The 15,760-nt window shown below is 47.1% G+C and overlaps 1 protein-coding gene across 3 annotated transcripts in view; it reads left to right on the top strand.

Annotated features, from left to right (window-relative positions):
* Arsg (arylsulfatase G) overlaps nucleotides 1-15,760 on the top strand; it is a 111,869-nt gene that overhangs the window by 25,611 nt on the left and 70,498 nt on the right. The window lies entirely within an intron of this gene.

Raw genomic sequence — 15,760 nt, 5'->3', positions numbered from 1 at the left:
CTCAGGGTGCTCTGCTTCCCCCCTTTCGCCCCCCCCATCCCCCGCCTCTGCTTTGCTGCAGCGCCCCAGCAACCGCGCTGGGCGGATGGGATGCCCGCAGCCGGGCTGAGTCAGCACCGCCGGCCCGGGGCGCGCGCCCTGCCCGCGGACGCGGCGCCCGCACAGGTGCACGGCTGCCTCCCTCCCCCCCCCCCCCCACCACCACCCGGGGCGCCCGGTAGGCGATCGGGAGGCCTGATGGCGCCCCTCGTTCCGAAGTCCCCGACCCTAGGTGCCTGATGTCCTGAAAGCCCCCTTAGGAGTTTCTCGTTGGGGGAACCCCGCGTCTGTCGGAGGAGAATATGTCACATTTCAGAGCTGGGGTGGTGGTGGGGACGCAAACAGCTTCCAGACCTGCATCCGCAGACCTGCGGGGTACAGTTGGAAACCGTTCCGAGCTCCAGGCCTTTATTTTCCCATTTCTGGGCGGACTTTGGCTCCCTTATTTAGGGTTGTGGGGTATTGTACTTAGAAACTCCGGAGAACCTGAGTTTGGGAGTGTACACCCAGGGTCGCCACTGGGAGGAGCCTGCGATCGGAAATTCAATTTAAAAAAAAAATCTTTCCTGGCTTGTTGATGGTTTTAAGGAGGATAGGCTGGGCATCTCCTGGGTTCGAGGCCACCCTTGGCGGGGAAGCCGTGGTGGGGGTTCAGTGGAGATCAAGTCCTTTGGGGCAAAGCGCCCGACGGCTGCCAGTAAAGTTCCGGTCAGGGTACTGTCCAGCAGCCTTGGCAGCCTGTAGGAAGCCATAGCTTGACAGCACATTTCCAAATCGGTGAAAACTGGATTATCTCAAGGTCTGGTTCCTCTGAAGTGTGGCTCAGTGGCTGGCCAAAGGTGCCCCTACTGTTATTTATTATTTGAGATTTGTCAAGGCTAATCTAATATACATCCAATGAGAAATCTTTCATGAGACTTCTCTTTCTTTCCCCTTCCTTCCTTCTTTCTTTCTTTTTTGTCTGTCATTTGTGGGGCTTGAACTCAGGGTCTGGGCGTGGTCCCTGAGCCTCTTTATGTTCAAGGCTAAATTTCTACCACTTGAGTGGTTTATTGGAGATGATAGACTCTGGGGAACTTTTCTGCCTGGGCTGGCTTTGAGTCACCATCCTCAGATCTCAGCCTCCTGAGTAGTTTAGGATTACAGGTGTGATCCACTGTTGCCCAGCTTTATGAGTTTTTCTTTAATGAGTCTACCCATGCTTCTTTATGTGTGGTGTATTTGTGTGATTCCTCAGGAGGGTGGGAGGAGGCTATGGAACTCAGGGGAAAAGGGTGAAAAAGTATAGGGTGGAGCTCACTGGACACTGGTGAAAGGGAACTATAGAACTCGTGAGTGGAGATGGAAGGAAGGGACTGGGAGGGAGTGAGGGAAGGGGAAGACACTGTTTGAAAGGAAATGGACTTGAGTAATTGTAATCCCTCTTTGCATCACCTTTATTTTTTATTTTATCTATTTATTTTCGACATTGGGGGGTTTGAACTCTGGGCCTGGGTGCTGTCCCTGAGCTCTTGAGCTCAAGGCTAGGCTCTACCACTTGAGCCACAGTGTCACTTCTGGTTTCCTGGTGATTAATTGGAGATAAGAGTCTCAAGGACTTTCCTGCTTAAGCTGGCTTTGAACTGTGATCTTCAGATCTCAGCTTTCTGAGTAGCTAGGATTACAGACATGAGCCACCGGCACTCAGCTTATATCACCTTTAAAATAACAATAAAGTAAACTAAAAAAAAAAAAGAATCTACCTATGATGGTATTTAGAGGTGGATTTTAAACACTAAACCAAAAATGGTGTTAATGCTGGAGAGCCTGTAGACATAATCTTGTAGAGTTATGGTCTTCCCCATTAGTTTACGGTCTTACCCTGGTGGTCTTTAGTTCCTTCTGGCAGTCAATGTGGAAAATGTTACTTTTTTAAATTACTTTTTTTTTTTTGGGTCCCGTTGTGGGGCCTATACTCTGGGCCTGGGCGCTGTCCCTCAGCTCTTCAGCTCAAGGCTAGTACTCTACCACTTGAGCCACAGCACCACTTCCGGCTTTTTTCTTTTTGCTTATGTGGTGCTGAGGAATCGAACCCAGAGCTTCAGGCATACAAGTTAAGCGCTCTACCACTGAGCCACCTTCCCAGCCCCTTAAATTAAATTTTTAATGGGTCTCTGTTACCAATGCTAGTGCTTTTTTAAAAAAATAATATATATATATTTAATTGTGAAAATAGGGGTTACAATTACATGGGCAAGATAATGAGTACATTTCTTATCAAGCATTGTTGCCTCCTCCTTTGTTTCCCCTTCCCATCCCTTCCCATCTCCCCCCCCCCCCACACACACACTTGTTTGTTTTGAGATAGGGTCTCATCTCCCTTGTGCTGGGATTACAGTTAAGTATCCCTCAGACCCATTGCCCAGCCTGGTCCGTAATTTCTGGGCTCAAGCCATCCTTCAGTTTTAGCATCTCCAGTTTGGGTGTCCAGGTACCCCACGCTTGCCTAGCTGCACAGGCACATTTACTATGTCACTGTAGATGCTATATTGTCTTGTTTGGGAAGTTAGGGGTGTAAGCCATCATTTAATAGAGTGGCTCCAAACAATTCACATGAAATCTTGGCGCTTCCGCATCATGATATTAAGCCAAGGACTCAATGAATGGGGAAAAAATCCTATGTAAATATTTTATTTATTTATTTATTCCCAGTCTTGGAGCTCGAACTCAAGACCTGGGCACTGTCCCTGAGCTTCTCTTTTGCTCAAGTCTAGCACACTACCACTTGACCCACAGCACCACTTCCTGGTTTTTCTGTGTATGTGGTACTGAAGAATCTAACTTAGGGCTTCATGCATGGTAGGCAAGCACTCTACCACTAAGCCACATTCCAAGTCCCCATGTAAATATCTTGACCAAGTGGAACCTAACTGTTGGTATTATTACTCTTACTTTTGGTATTAATGATAATTACCTTTTTATGTTTCATGTTGCATACAATCTTTAACTCCATCAACAGGCTTCTTGCAAATAGCTCTTCTCAGTTTAGGGATTGAGGCCCAGAACACTGCATGGCCCATGGTGAATCCCACTGCGGTTGTAGATTCCTACTGGGCTTTGTAATTAGATCTTCTTCAAAGTTGACTTTGGCCATGTGTGTTTAGATAATGGAGAGGTGGTTGGAAATCAGTTTTGCTAGCCTGGTTAGAAGAACCTCAGCCTTCCTTCCATCCTTCTAGACCAAGTATGAACACCTCTGTTTTGTTTGGAGGTTGTTGTTGTTTTTACTTCTTCAGGAAAAGTATTGCATTACCATGCTAATCACTACCTCCCCACAACAAAACTAACTCTGTTTAGTTCTAAATAAGAACAAAAGAACATTTAGGGACTGGAGTCTTGGACCAGGAAAGTCAGGAAATTAAGCTAAGGCTTCAGCTCCCCTCCTGCTCCCCTCTGTAGGTGTGGAGCCCACGAGGCAGGTAGAAACCTCGGCCCTCCCTTCCCAGTGAACGAGCCTGTGATGCCCTGCAAAGCTCACTCCGCAACTGCTGGAGAAAAAGCTCACTCCTCACAGCTGCCTGACTCTCCCTTTTCAAGCCCTTTCACTTAGGATCATTTGCATGAGAACAGATTCCTTTGTGCAGAGTTGGCCTGGCCTGTTCTCCATCCACGCTTCCAGTCCCCCAAGTCTTTGGGTTGGGTTGCTAGGCAGATATGACCCAGGCTTGCAAATCAGCTCACTGCATTTCCCAGTCTGTGAGAACTTCAACTTGGTAAGCAGATTGAAAGGCTTGTGGTGCGAAGCTGGGAGCGGCGTGTCCCGTGCCCAAGCCTGCTTGAGTGGCTTCTGGGTCTTTAGGGCTTAGGAAGGGGAGTGTGTGTTTGTGTGTGTGTGGGGGGGTCTGCTCAACCAATTACCTCTTCCTCTCTCTGCCCCCCCTCCCTCTCCGTCTTCTGGGTCTTTAGGGCTTACACAGAGGAAGGGGAGTGTGTGTGTGTGTGTGTGTGATTGTTTGTGTGTGTGTGTGTGTGTGTGTGTGTGTGTGTGTAGGGGGGGTCTGCTCAACCAATTACCTCTTCCTCTCTCTACCCCCCCTCCCTCTCCATTCAAGGGCCTACATTTTGAATGATTGGACTGAATTCTATTGGGGATAATTCTTTTGCTTTAAAATGTTCATATCTGGGCTGGGAATGTGGCTCAGTGGTAGAGTGCTTGCTAGCATGAGTGAAGCCCTGGGTTCGATTCCTTAGTACCACATACACAGAAAAAGCCAGAAGTGGCACAGTGGCTCAAGTGGTAGAGTGCCTAGCCCTTCAGCAAAAGAAGCTTAGGGACAGTGCCCAGACCCTTGAGTTCAAGCCCCACGACTGGCAATAAATAAATAATAAAGTGTTCATATCTGCTTGTTTTGATGACAGAGAATGTCAAATTGTGCCCCTTAGGAGGTCTGGGTAGATAGAGTGTATTTAGCTTGACATTTGTGACCCCCTTCCCTCCTCTTCAAACTAAAGAAGGGTTACATACTGGGGGATCACAAAGACAGCTGGGGATGGGGGTGGGGTGCCTGACTAGTGTCGCTAAGGATGGTGAGATGATGATGATGATGATGATGATGATGATGATGAAGAAGAAGGTAACATGTTACCTGCTGTGTTGCCAAGTTGACTGAGAGAACATGTGTAAGGGACTGCCTACTGTTGTTGGCTCTTAGGACAAGTGACATGACCTTTGACCATTGACCATTGTCTCCTAGAGAATTGAGAACCGAGGTTCAGAGCAGGATGGGGGGAGGACCTTGAACCAAGGGAAGGATGCATAGAACAGCGAGAGTGGGAGATGGGAGGGGGTGAACGCGTCTTGTACTGGGGGACCTTGAGGTCACGCATGACCACCCACGGAGCTGTGTCCAGGACTTGGACCTGGGTATGACTCATTAACTCTGGAGTGACTTCTTTTTGTTTTGTTTTCGCCTGTCCTAGGCTTTGTTCCCGAGTGCCTTTTGCTCTAGGCTAGCACTCTACCACTTGAGCCACAGCTCTACTTCAGGCTTTTCCTGTGATTCATTGGAAAGAGTGTCACAGGCTTCCTGCCTAGGCTGGCTTCTAACTGCAGTCCTTAGATCTTCACCTCCGGAGTAGCTAGGATTTACAGGTGTGAGCCAGCACCACCTGGCTTGGAATGATTGGATTTCACCATTAAAAGTTTCTTCTTTTGCACTTAAGTCTTCCCAGCTTAGTGCTCTTGGAGTGTGATCCTCTCACAGCTTATAAAGAAAAACAAAACAAAACAATAATAGAACATAGCCTTAGGGAGGCCTCTGGGGTGTATTTTTTTTTGTTGTTTGTTTGATTTGTGGCTTTTTTGGTGGTTTGTTTTTTGCACATCTTGGGCGTCCAACTCAGGGCCTGGGCTCTGTCCTTGAGCCTTTCTGGGCTCAAGGCTAGAGCTCTACCACTTAAGCCACAGCACCACTTCTAGCTTTTTCTGTTTATGTGGTACTGAAGAATCAAACCCAGGGCTTCGTGCATGCAAGGCAAGCACTCTACCATTGAGCCACCTTCCCAGCCTTGAAGCCTCTGTTTTAAAAAAAAAAAATCTATCTATCTATCTATCTACCTATCTATTTATCTATCTATCTATCTATACATGTATAAGTATGTATGTATTGGAACTGCTGCAAAAGGCCTAAAACTCAAACCCATATCCTCAGAACAAGAAATCATGTCAGTCGGGGGCTGGGAAGGTAGCTCAGTGGTAGAATGCTTGCCTCGCATGCATGAGGCCCTGGGTTCGATTCCTCAGCACCACATAAACAGAAAACCAGAAGTGGTGCTATGGCTCAAGTGGTAGAGTGCTTGTGTTGAGCTGAAGAGCTCAGAGACAACGCCCAGATTTGGAATTCAAGTCTCACAACCAACAAAAAGAAAGAAAGATAAAAAAGAAATCATGTCAATCACATTGCATTTAGGAATAAGTGCATGCTGTATTAGACTTTGTGTCTAGTCTAGGTTATGGGTCATGGAATGTGGCAAAGTGCAAGGTACCAAGCCACTGACTTCTGCCTTGGGGGAATCAAGCTTTCATTGGATAATTCTTGTCCACTGCCATGTTCCCAAAAGCCCAAGACACACAACCTTGCTCTTCTTCCTACTTCCTGTGCCTGTCCAACCATACACACACTGTCAATGTGTGGTTTCCTGCAAGGCAGATCTTCGTTTTAACCCTTTGGGGCCAGTGTGACAATGCATTTCCAGCTGCTGTGACTGATGCAGAATGGGTGCCCTGGGACTCTGTGGTAGACAGGAGACCTGGAAGGACCCTGCCCTGCTGTGGCCAGTGGAGATTCTAATCTCCTCGGGAGAAGTTAGCCTGGATGCACTGAGAACCTCTGTCCTTCCCTCCCATGCCCTGCCTGTTCATTCATCCACAGCCTTCTGGTGAGAACTGATGAGTGCAGCCATCTACAGGGCCACAAAAACCACACCCCGGAGAATGTGCTTCCTATGGAGAAGATGTATGTGTCGCTATTACCTTGCAACACGTGGAGGAGCATTTGGTTTTGGTTTGGTGGTACTGGGGTTTGGAGCTTGCAAGGCAAAGCAGGCTATTTGAGCCACTCTGCTGGGAGCACCCCCCCCCCCCCCGCTTTTTTTTTTGCATTGGTTCTTTTTTGAGATGGGCTCTTTCTTTATATCCTGGACTCTGATCCTCCTATTTGTGCTTCCTTCCCCCCCCCCCCCCCCCACATCCTTGAGATGGTAGATCCTTGACACTGCTCTCAGCTGTTGATAAAGATAGATTCTTATGCCTTTTTTTTTTTCTTTGCTCAAGCTGGCCTTTTGAATTATGATCTCCCTGACCTCTATCTCCTAAGTAGCTAAGATTATAGTCTTAAGCCATGGAATCAGACAGATTTGTTTTGTTTTTGTAGTGAGTGCTGCGGACATGTTAGGGTAGTGTTCCACAACTTAGCAACCTCCGAAGGCCACAAAGTGAAGTCTTTTTTTTGGGGGGGGGTACATTTTTTATTGTAAAAATAGTGTTCAGAGGGGTTACAGTTACATGAGCAAAGTAATGAGTACATTTCCTGTCAAGTATTGTTGCCTCCTCCTTTGTTTTTCCTCTACCATCCCTTCCCTCCCACCTCCACAACTCCCCCTTCCCCCCCCAAAGTGAAGTCTTTTTTGGGGGGGGGGTCTGGTCATGGGGCCTGAACTCTGGGCCTGGCGCTGTCCCTCAGCTCAAGGCTAGCTCTCTACCACTTGAGCCACAGCGCCACTTCCGGCTTTTTTTTTTCTGCTTGTGTGGTGCTGAGGAGTCGAACCCAAGGCCTCATGCATGCAAGGCAAGCGCTCTACCACTGAGCTACCTTCCCAGCCCCCAAAGTGAAGTCTTAATGTGAGAATTACAAGTGAGCCTCTGGAGGATGGCCAACTAGAATGGTCGTCTGACGTTAGTTAGGGAAATAGGGGATGAACCTGGTTTTCAGGGTGGGGCCTGGGCAGGCTAGATTTTCTTTTGTTCATTAAATACTGATTGAACACCCTTTGGTTAAGTTACTAACTTGGAGTTTGCATCCAGGAGTTGTGTGTGTTGTTTGAATCTCAGGCCAAGTATCAAGGACAAGCCATGCTCTGGATGTTTCTGATGTTCTTGAAATGTGATCCCTTCCCTCCCCTGCCCTCCCCTTTCTTGGTTCTTTTTCTTTGGGTCATAGGGCTTGAACTTGGGGCCTGGATGCTGGCCCTGAGCTCTTTCATTCAAGGCTAGCACTGAACCACAGTTCTACTTCCGGTTTTTGGATGTTAATTGGAGGTAAGAGTCTCATGGACTTTTCTGCCCTGCTGGCCTTGGACCCTGGTCCTTGGATGTTAGCCTATTGAGTAGCTGGGATTACAGACTGAACCACCAGTGCCTGGCTTTCCTTTTAATTAGCATCAGCAAAAGGGAGATTCCTCTTCCACTCACTCTACAGCGAGACCTCAAAACCAGATTTGCTGGAAGGTAGCTTATAGCAACAATGCCAGCCATCACTGGAGTCTGCCCAGCGGAAGGATCTAGCTCAGGTTTACTCAAGATGACACAGTCAACCAAGTTTAGGAGCTTTGAAAATGCAAACCAGAATGACACTTGACTTTGCAAAACTGGTATAGCTCCTGACCAAGGTGTTTGTAAGTTCTTCCTTCACTGGGTTCAGAATCCAGCGGCAGAGCATTCTGAAGCTCATCTCGCCGCCATTACCTATAGCGAGCCCGGATTTCACCATCCACACCCAGAATGTTTTTGTTGAATATTCATTTCACTGAGGCTTGCCTGGTGCTTTCTCAGAGCATTCTCATATTACCCCTTGTTGGGCACCAGTGAGGCTAACTACTCAGTAGGCTGAGATCTAAGGATCACCATTGGAAGACAACCCTGGGGTCGGAAACTGTGAGAGATGCTGCTCTCCAGCTAATCACCAAAAAGCCAGAAATGTTACTGTGGGCTCAAGCGGCAGAAAAAACTAAGGGATAGTGCCTAGGCCCCGAGTTCAAGCTCCAATACCAGCCAACACACAAAAAATGTTATCCCTTTAAAACAAAAAGTGGAAAGATAGAATAACAATAGCCAGCATATCTGAGCAGTTACTGAGAATTTGTGTTGGATTATTTGATTCCTATGAAGCATTTGGGGTGGAGCAGGTAGCTTGCAGGTAAATGAGGTCTTCAAGACATATTTTTCTTGACACAGGCCATCACATTCCCTAGATTCATTCTCCAAAAGGCAAATTTGCCCAAGTAACAGCGTCACCAAATTCAACATTCTTTGCCCAAATTTTAGTGTAGCTCGACTCTACCCATACCTCAACTTCAGACATTCTCAGATAAAACATTAGCAAGAAGTGGGCTTAGTGTGCTCAGGATGCCAGGATTTGATCCCACAGATTAGGGAGAGGGATTTAAGACAACAGAAATGAGTTTCACTGGTCTGGAAGCTGGGCATCTAAGATATAAGACGTGGTTCAGGCTCATCTGGTTCCTGATAAGGGATCTTCATGGCTTGATAATGGCCTGTTCACCTGGTAGAGCAAGAGAACAAAGCTCTTCCATCTCATTCTCCCATGGTCTCATCTAAGCCTACGTGCCTCTCCTAGGCCTTCTCCACATTCCATCACATTGGGATTTAGGGCTTGACTTAGATGTTTTGGTGGCAACCAAAACCTTTATTCTATAACAGAATCTAACACATTTCCTTGGAGAGGTGGGATGGATCTAGAGCAAGGATGATTATACACAAATAGAGAAGATGGTATAGAAAGTTTGCTTAGAAGTTCCCTCTTCTCATACAAGCATGACCAAAAGAAAAAGAAATACTGAGCTTGATTAACAGGACAAGAAGAAAGATGAGACGTAAAATGTGGCTGGTGCCAATGGCTCTGGCCTGTCCTCTAGGAACTCACTTGGGAGACAGATTGAGAGGATTATAATTTGAGGCCAGCCTCAGTAATAGGTTCTTAAGACCCTCTGTCAACTAATAGCTGAGTGTGGTAGTATGTACCTGTCACTCAACTTAAGAGGCTCTAGGTTCCAGGCATGGAAGTAGGCAGGAAGTACAAAAAAGAAAAGTATGAAAATGTGTTGGAGAAGTGACTTAGGTGTAGAACAACTGTTCAACATACACGAAGCCCTGAGTTCAAACCTCAGTACTGCAAAAAGAAAAGGGTATGGTCAAGTCTACTAAAAAACAAAACAAAAAAGGAAAAAGAATTGAACTTAATCTCTTCTAGATCTACAATCCAGGATATATATATATATTTGCTTTATTAGCTTGCATAAAATAGTATGGGGGGAAGGTGGAGGGAGAACTGGGAATGTGACTCAGTGGTAGACTGCTTGCCTAGCGTGCATGAAGCCCTGTGTTCCATTCCTCATTACCACATAAACAGAAAAAGCTGGAAGTAGCACTGTGGCTCAGGTGGTAGAGTGCTAACCTTGAGCAAAAGAAGCTGGGGGACAGTGCCCAGGCCCTTGAGTTCAAGCCCCAGGACTGGGGGGAAAAAAAAAAGTACAAAGAGGCTTCATTGCAATACATCTATAGGCCCCATTTTACTTACAAATATATTGTAGGGAAAAAAATATTGTAGAAAAAAAAAAAAAAGGAAGAGGAGGCCAAGTGTGTTGGTGTATACCTATAATCCCAGCACTGCAGACAGAGACAGAAGGAACATCAGTTTGTGTCTGGGCTGGGCTACATGGTGAGATTCTGTCTTGAAAAACAGAATAAACAACAAGTTGACAAATAAGTTTCTGACTGGGGATCTGCGGTAGCTGACCGACAGTCCTTCCCCCTGGTCATGCCGTTCGGGAATTTTCAAGTAGAGGAGAGAGGTATAGAGAAAAGATGGCCTTCAGATGTGCAGTTGCTCTCTGTTTTTTCTGATCTGTGTTCCACGACCCAGTTATAATTTTCACAGGGCTCCTGAGCTTTTAGCTGCATGGCGTGAGGCCACCTTGGCTCTCCTGGATTGGCTTGTGCTACATGGTTTCCTTCTGTGACCATCTCAACAGGCGGTCTTGGCCTAAAAGTGGACAGGATGTCCTCTGCCCCCCTGTGGATGGCCTTCCTGGCATCTCTGGGCTCCCAGAAGAGATGCTCCTGACTGCAGGTTCTTGCTTGAGATCTCCAAGCTTAACGGGATAAATGAGGTCTCCCAGCTTAAATGAATGGAAAAAATGGAGCCCCTCCCCCTTCTCATTTCTCTGTCTTTCTGCCTCCTTTCTTTGTACTGCTGAAGATCAAACCCAAGGTTTTGTGTATATGCTAGGTAGATATTCCTCTATAGGGCTATAGCCCTTGCCCAAATAATGTATTTTCTTACTTGTTTTACTTTGTTTTGAGACAGAGTCTTGCTAGATAGTGCAGGCTGGCCTGGAACTTTCTATATAGTCCTAACTAAGTTTGAATCCTCAGTCCTCCTATCAGGGTAAAGGTTTTTTGTTTGTTTGTGGTGCCTGTGCTAGGGCTCAAACACTTTTTTTTTTTTTTTTTTTTGGTCAGTCATGGGGCTTGAACTCTGTGCCTGGGTGCTGTCCCTCAGCTCTTCAGATCAAGGCTAGCGCTCTACCACTTGAGCCACAGCACCACTTCTGACTTTTTCTGCGGAGGAATCAACCCCAGGGCCTCATGCATGCAAGGCAAGCACTCTACCACTGAGCCACCTTCCCAGCCCAGAATCTTGGACTCTTGCTTGGCTTTTTTTTTTCTTTTTTTCTTCATGTCTGGAACATGAGCCATGCCTCCACTCCTGGCTTTTTAGTGTTTAATTGGAGATAAGAGTCTCACAGACTTTTCTGCTCTAGCTGGCTTTGAACCTTGAGCATTAGATCTCAGTCTCCTAAGTAGCTAGGATCGCAGGTTCCCGCCACCGGTACACTGCAATAAAGCTGTGTTAAAGATGGCAGTGGAGTTGCTTTCCTGCTTGTGTGGCGGCATCAGGTCAAGGTTATTTTTTGTGTCCTTGGTTAAGCTGAAAGTGCATCCTACCTCTGCTTTAAGAATTCATCTGCCCACGTTGAGCCAGATTCCTACTGACTTGGGGTGAGGAAAGGGACCCTGCCATAACTCTTGGTCCTGGCTGTGGTTGTTATCTGGGGGCCTGGACTAGAATGAAGCGAAATTTAAGGAGGCGTCCACTCCCTGGTTTGTAAGTGCACAGTGGTGGCTGAAAGGGAGGTGGCTGCCTCCTTAAATTCCAAGTCCTAGTAGGGGCTTCTGCTTTCTTCACCTTACCTTACCTGGACACATCTGGATGGATGGGAGGACCTCCTCTCTGTGGAGTTCAGCTTCTCCCTTCACGCAGCTGCCTTGAGGATCTCCGCCGAGAGCTCAGGGATTCTGCTACAACGTTATTCAGGTCTTACTCGCCTTGTGGGAGCTGCCTGTGGTTTCCCTTCTCAGCACAAGCCTCCTGTTCTGCTCTGTGACTCTAACACTCTTCCTCCTTCCACAGCCTTTTCCTTGCCTCTCACTTGAACTAGACCTTCGTTCTCTGCTTGCCATCTTCTTCCAGCATGGGTGCCTCCGATCCTGGGGAGGAGGGCGGGGGGGAGGGAGGTGTTCCATACAGATTCTTCCCCTTTACTTTCTACAGGGTAGTACCCTGACCACCCTCATCAGCTGTCTACGCCGGGGCCCCTTCCTGCTTTGATTTTCTCTGCCATGCTCACATTTAATCTTTCTGACTTCTCTGCAACCCTACCCGCCCCCCCCTGCCCCCCGCCCAAAAAAAAGATATTTGGTGTGAGGCAGGGATTTCATTTGTCTCATTCATGGCTTTGTGCAGTGTCTGGATTAAAGGGCCAGTACACATTTGTTGGACCAATGACTAGATGTGTGGGAGACTCATGTCAGGCCTCAGATAGGTAGCTAGTGCCCTCAGATAGGCAGCTAGTGCCCAAGGCTCTTCCTAGCACCCCCCTCCCCCAACTTCTGTGAGACTCCAGGCCCCTGGTCAGCACACAACCCATGTTCTGATTTTTTTGAGGTTAAACAACCGAATTCTGTAATAAGAGAATTCCTCTCCCCCCACCCCCATCCCAGCTCTGCTTCTTTGTCTCTTCTGGCCTCAGCTCATCAGAAACTGCTGTCTCTGGGAAACTAACAAAGCCCTCTGCCAGAAAAGTCTGTCCAACCTCCTTGTTATTTCAGCTGTTTTCAAGGGTCTCTAGGAAGATGCTTGGCCCAGGGAAGCCCATGGGGAGCCAGAGTCAGGTGATGGATTGAGGGGCTCAGGAAGCCCCAGGACACTGCCCAGCAGGTCGCCCGGTCATTTTACCCTCATTCTCTTGGCTGGCAGCCTCCAGGGCTCATTTCCCTGCTCATTAGCCTGGAAACTGAAGGGAAATCAAACTTCCGCCTACCTGGCAGCCCTGCTTTAAATTTTGGTAAAGGCCCTGGGATCTAGGTCAGTAGTATAGCACCTGCTTAGCAAGCCTCCATGAGGCCCTGGATGCTGTCTCTTAACACCACAAAAAGTCCATGAATAAGATGGAGATTGGAGCTGGGCATGATCATGGCTCACATCTGTGATCTCAGCTACTGGGAAGGCAGAGATTAAGAGGGTCCCAGGTCAAGGCTAGACTGGAGGAAGTTAAAGAGACCTTGTCTCAGTCAGTAAGCTGGGTTTGGTGGTGAGTGACCTTGTGGTCCAAGCTAATCAGGAGGATCTCTGTCTGAGCGGATCTGAACAAAAGCTAGATCAAAAGAGGCCTGAGGATGTGGCTCAAGTAGTAAAGTGCCTGCCTAGAAAGTTGAAAGGCCCTGAGTTCAAACACAAGTACTGTCGAAACAAGAATAACAACAGAAATGGGCATCAGAGAATAGGAATCATGATAAGGCTGACGATGATTGTTGTATTCCTGCCTGGGGAACACGGAGATCTGAGGAGCTGTTGGAATCTGGACACCACAGGAATCCATCCCAGCCAGCCTCGTAGTAGGGCTTTCTTTGTGGGAGGTGTTGAGTTTGGCGGTCAACTATCTCCCATCAGAGGAAAGAGAAATGAATTCATTCCCCAAAGACCACTCCTTTTCTTCCTTAGGCAGGTGGCCAGCCCCTTGCCAGTGCCTGCCCTCCCACCATAGACTGACAGCTATGGAAAGTTGGGAGATAAAGTCCTGGGCCAGCAGGTGGGCCCAGTTTCTTTAGGACCACTAGGCTTACAGGACCAGCATGGGTCTTAATGGAACTCCTTGGCTTAGAGTCCTCCATTGGATGTTTCATGTTGAAGTAGGCCCTGAGAGGAGACTGGAGCTGGCACAGCTTCTTTCCAGGCTTTGCCTTTGTTTTAGTGATTTTAGAAAAAAATCCTTTAAACAAGGATTTTGGCTCCAACCAGCCCAGTTCCTGTAATGGAAAAAAATGCCTCTAGATCCCCTCCCCTTAACCTAACCCACCTTGACTGTTCTGTTCAGGACTGACAGATAAAACAGTTAGGCTGTAATCTGGCACATACTGGAAACATCGAGAGTTTACTGTAAACTCCGCCTTTTTCACGTGCTTATGGTAAACTCCACTAAACTCTTCCTGCCTTACTCGTTGAACTTGTGAGTCATTTAAACCAAAAGTGATAGGCTGGTTTAAACAGCCATTATGTGACAAACTATAACCTCATTGGCCACTGCATGTGGTCTAGTAGGACTGTGCAATCTTTTGGGCGTGTAACAATCTCATTGGTCACCTGCACGTGACCAGGCTTGACCTCATGAATTTTGCCTTTAAAAACCAAAGTACATGGGCCGCTGGGGGGTTGCAGTATCAGCTCCCAAGCCTGTGCTATGGCCCTAGCCAGTCAGTGTAGGAACCTTCTCAATAAAGTTGCTTCTTTATTAACAACTTTGTTGCGGTGGGCTCTGTCACTCCGGGCGACTAGGTGGGCTTGCCTGCCTGAGTAGAGGGTCTTCCTACTACAGTTTGACTTTTCCTTCTAGCTTAAAAAGTAAATCTAGGCTGGGCACCAGTGGCTCATGCCTGTAATCCTAGCTACTCAGGAGGCTGAGATCTGAGGATCAGAGTTTGAAGCCAGCCCGGGCAGAAAAGTTCATGAGACTCTTATCTGCAGTTAATGATGAAAAGAAACCAGAAGTGGAGCTGTGGCTGAAGTGGTAGAGTAGTAGCCTTGAGTAAAAGAAGTGCTAAGACAGCTTCCAGGCCCTGAGTTCAAGCTTAAGGGGACACACACACACACACACACACACATACACACACACACACACACATACACACACACACACACACACACAATCTACAAACTGAGAAGGGATTAAATGTCTCCCCAGAGATATGGTGGCATGCTGGCTAAATTAGCTTATTTCCATTCCTGTGAAAATTTTAAGTTCTGTGTTAAGGATTCTTTGAAAATCCTTGTATCATGGAACAATGGAGGTAAACAATCTATGTGTACTTTCATTTCACCTTCTTTCAGGAGTGATTTTTTTTTTCCCTCCTGGAACTCTTGTACCTTGAGTCATTCTTAAATGGATTATTGAGCAGGAATGAAGTCTCTCCAGGGCTCCTGGGCTAAGTAGCTTTAAGAAGAAAGCATTCTAGGGCTGAGAAGGTGGCTCAGTGGTTAAAGCACTTGCCTTGCATGCCTGAGGCCCTGGGTTCGATTCCTCAGCACCACATAAGAAAAAAGCCGGAAGTGGCGCCGTGGCTCAAGTGGTAGAGCGCTAGCCTTGAGCTGAAGAGCTGAGGGACAGTGCCCAGGCCCAGAGTTCAGGCCCCATGACTGGACCCAAAAAAAAAAAAAAAAAAACAAAAAAAAAAAAAAAAAAAAAAGAAGAAAGCATTCTAGGACCATTGCTCAATGTTCAGGAGCCTGTGGAATGAGGCTGGAAGTTAAGCACCAGGTGAACAAGTATTTGTTAAGTAATCTGCTTGAGCAAGAAACTTCCAGAAAGACTTTCCAAAAAAGAGAAATCTTTCAGGGCCTCAAGTTCAACAAACACTTGCTGGCATCTAATTGAGTTGAAATCACTCTCCTTTTGGAAAGAGGAATTTGCATTTCTGAACAATTGATTCATTGGACTTCTGAAGATCTTGGCTGTTTACTGGACTTCCTTTTATTTTGATTAAGGAATATCTGCCCATCATTTACATATTCCCACCTATCCCCATCCCCTCCTGCTGACTGTTGGCTTAGCTGGTAGGGAGGACAAAACTCTAGGCCTACTAACATGATACATTGGTTCTTTCCCATGT

This window comes from Dipodomys spectabilis, unplaced genomic scaffold (genome assembly GCF_019054845.1).
Source record: "Dipodomys spectabilis isolate Male_0828 unplaced genomic scaffold, ASM1905484v1 ptg000329l, whole genome shotgun sequence".
Lineage (NCBI taxonomy): Eukaryota > Metazoa > Chordata > Mammalia > Rodentia > Heteromyidae > Dipodomys > Dipodomys spectabilis.
This window is presented reverse-complemented; position numbering and strand designations above follow the sequence as displayed.